General features: G+C 40.8%; 1 non-coding gene across 1 annotated transcript; it reads left to right on the top strand.

The window, feature by feature from the left end:
• Positions 1-886: 886 nt before the first annotated feature.
• On the top strand, positions 887-993 carry LOC113000552 (small nucleolar RNA R71). The gene has a single exon (XR_003265885.1). It is a non-coding gene; the product is annotated as a small nucleolar RNA R71 (small nucleolar RNA).
• Positions 994-2,553: the final 1,560 nt, after the last annotated feature.

Genomic DNA, 2,553 nt, shown 5'->3' with positions numbered 1-2,553 from the left:
TCTTTGACACTGCTTTCCCGACCTCAATGAAATGGCACTGACATTTTTGGGATTTTGGACAGCTTGAGAAGGTAGCTTGTCAGAATTCTGGGATTGTTGTTGATTCAATTGTGTAGCTAATTGTCCCATCTGATTAGTCAAGCTCTGAATGGAAGCTCTGGTCTCTTGCTGAAACTGCATGTTTTGCATAGTCATTTGCCTCACAAGTTCTTCGAGGGAAGGTTGTGGAGGGGCCTCAACTATTGGCTGTTTCTGGGGTTGTTGCTGTTGTAGGATTGGTGGAGGAATGTATGGTCTGCTTGGGCCAGCATCATTTTGGAAGGAAGGAGCAGGCTGCTGTTGATGTTGTTGAGGGCTGGACCATCTGAGGTTAGGGTGATTCCTCCATCCAGGGTTGTATCTGTTGCTGGAGAGGTCATAATTGTTCTGCTGTGGTTGATTTTGCTGCTGAGGTTGAGGAGGTCTATTGTAAATGTTTGCAGCATAAGCTTCAGGCTGCTCAATTGCTCCAGGTTGCTGCATGGAAGGGCAAAGGTCTGTATGGTGGTCAGCAGAGGAGCACAAACCATAAACCCTTGCGATAGGAACAAATTTCTGATTCAAGGCCAGCTGGGTTACCAAGTTAACCAATGCATCCAGTTTGCCTTCAAGCTTCTTAGTTTCAGATGATGCAGATGGGTTTGTAGCTACCTCATGCACTCCTCTAATGACTATGGCATCATTTCTGGTGCTAAACTGCTGGGAGTTGGAAGCCATCTTCTCAATTAAATTTCTGGCTTCAGCAGGAGTCATGTCTCCAAGGGCTCCACCACTGGCAGCATCTATCATACTTCTCTCCATATTACTGAGTCCTTCACAAAAATATTGAAGAAGAAGCTGCTCTGATATCTGATGGTGGGGACAACTAGCACATAGTTTCTTAAATCTCTCCCAGTACTCATACAGGCTCTCTCCACTGAGTTGTCTAATACCTGAGATATCCTTCCTGATGGTTGTGATCCTGGAAGCAGGGAAATTTTTTTCTAAGAATACTCTCTTAAGGTCATCCCAGCTCGTGATGGACCTTGGAGCAAGGTAATACAGCTAGTCCTTTGCCACTCCCTCTAATGAATGAGGAAAATCCTTCAGAAATATGTGATCCTCTTGGACATCTGGGGGTTTCATGGTGGAGCAGACAATATGAAATTCCTTCAAATGTTTGTGCGGGTCTTCACCTGCAAGGCCATGAAACTTTGGAAGCAAATGAATCAGTCCAGTTTTAAGAACATATGGGACATCCTCATCAGGGTATTGGATGCACAAGCTTTCGTAGGTGAAATCAGGTGCAGCCATTTCCCTTAGAGTCCTCTCACGGGGTGGAGGTTTTGCCATGTTCTCAGAATGTGCAAAATCAGAATGCTCAGAATTAGAATGCTCAAAATTATAATGCTCTAAATCAGGATGTTCAAAATCACCAATAACAGAATACACAGATTCACCAGTAATGGAATGCTCAGGATGATCAAAAGGTATAAAATGATGCCTAACTAATCTATGAAATGTCCTATCTATCTCAGGGTCAAAGGGTTGTAAGTCAGATGGATTGCCTCTAGTCATACACTACATTCAACATGCATAACTAGTTGCCTTGTCATGTAAATAAAGGTGTAGGTTTGAACTACAGCTACCCTCAAGTGATATCCAAATGACTTGAAATTTTGTGAGCAACCTTATAAAATGATGAGAAGATAGCACAAAAAATTTCAGACAAAAATTCAAAGTCTAACTATGAAAGCTAAAATTGGTAGGTTAAGAAAAATAAGTGAATAAAACTTGAAAAATAAAAAACTTTTGACAGAATCGCTATTTTTGGCTGAATTTTTTTGTGGTAACTTCTTTTAACCTATATTCTGTGGAAAAAATAGCTAGAGCCTTTAGTTTGGTCAGATTTGAAAGTTCCAAAAAAGTAGCAAATTTTGTGTTTGTCGAAACTTCAAATGACCATAACTTTTGCTCCGGTTATCAGAATCGCAATTATTATATATGTATTTGGGGTAGAAAAAAATTTCCTACACCATGGCAAAGGACTCTAAGGGAAATGGATGCACCTGGTTTGGAGCATTATAATTTTGAGCATTCTGATTCTGAGCATTCTGATTTTGAACATTCTGAGAACATGGCACAACCTCCACCCCGTGAGAGGACTCTAAGGGAAATGGCTGCACCTGATTTCACCTACGAAAGCTTGTGCATCCAATACCCTGATGAGGATGTCCCATATGTTCTTAAAACTGGACTGATTCATTTGCTTCCAAAGTTTCATGGCCTTGCAGGTGAAGACCCGCACAAACATTTGAAGGAATTTCATATTGTCTGCTCCACCATGAAACCCCCAGATGTCCAAGAGGACCACATACTTCTGAAGGCTTTCCCTCATTCTTTAGAAGGAGTGGCAAAGGCTTTTTGCACCATTTTAATTATGGATTGGTCTTAATTTTCAATTAATTAGGCAGTTTTATTATTTGGGCTCATTTAGCTAATTTGATGTTTTTAATCTAATTTCAGGAATTAATG

This window comes from Glycine max, chromosome 19 (genome assembly GCF_000004515.6).
Source record: "Glycine max cultivar Williams 82 chromosome 19, Glycine_max_v4.0, whole genome shotgun sequence".
Lineage (NCBI taxonomy): Eukaryota > Viridiplantae > Streptophyta > Magnoliopsida > Fabales > Fabaceae > Glycine > Glycine max.
This window is presented reverse-complemented; position numbering and strand designations above follow the sequence as displayed.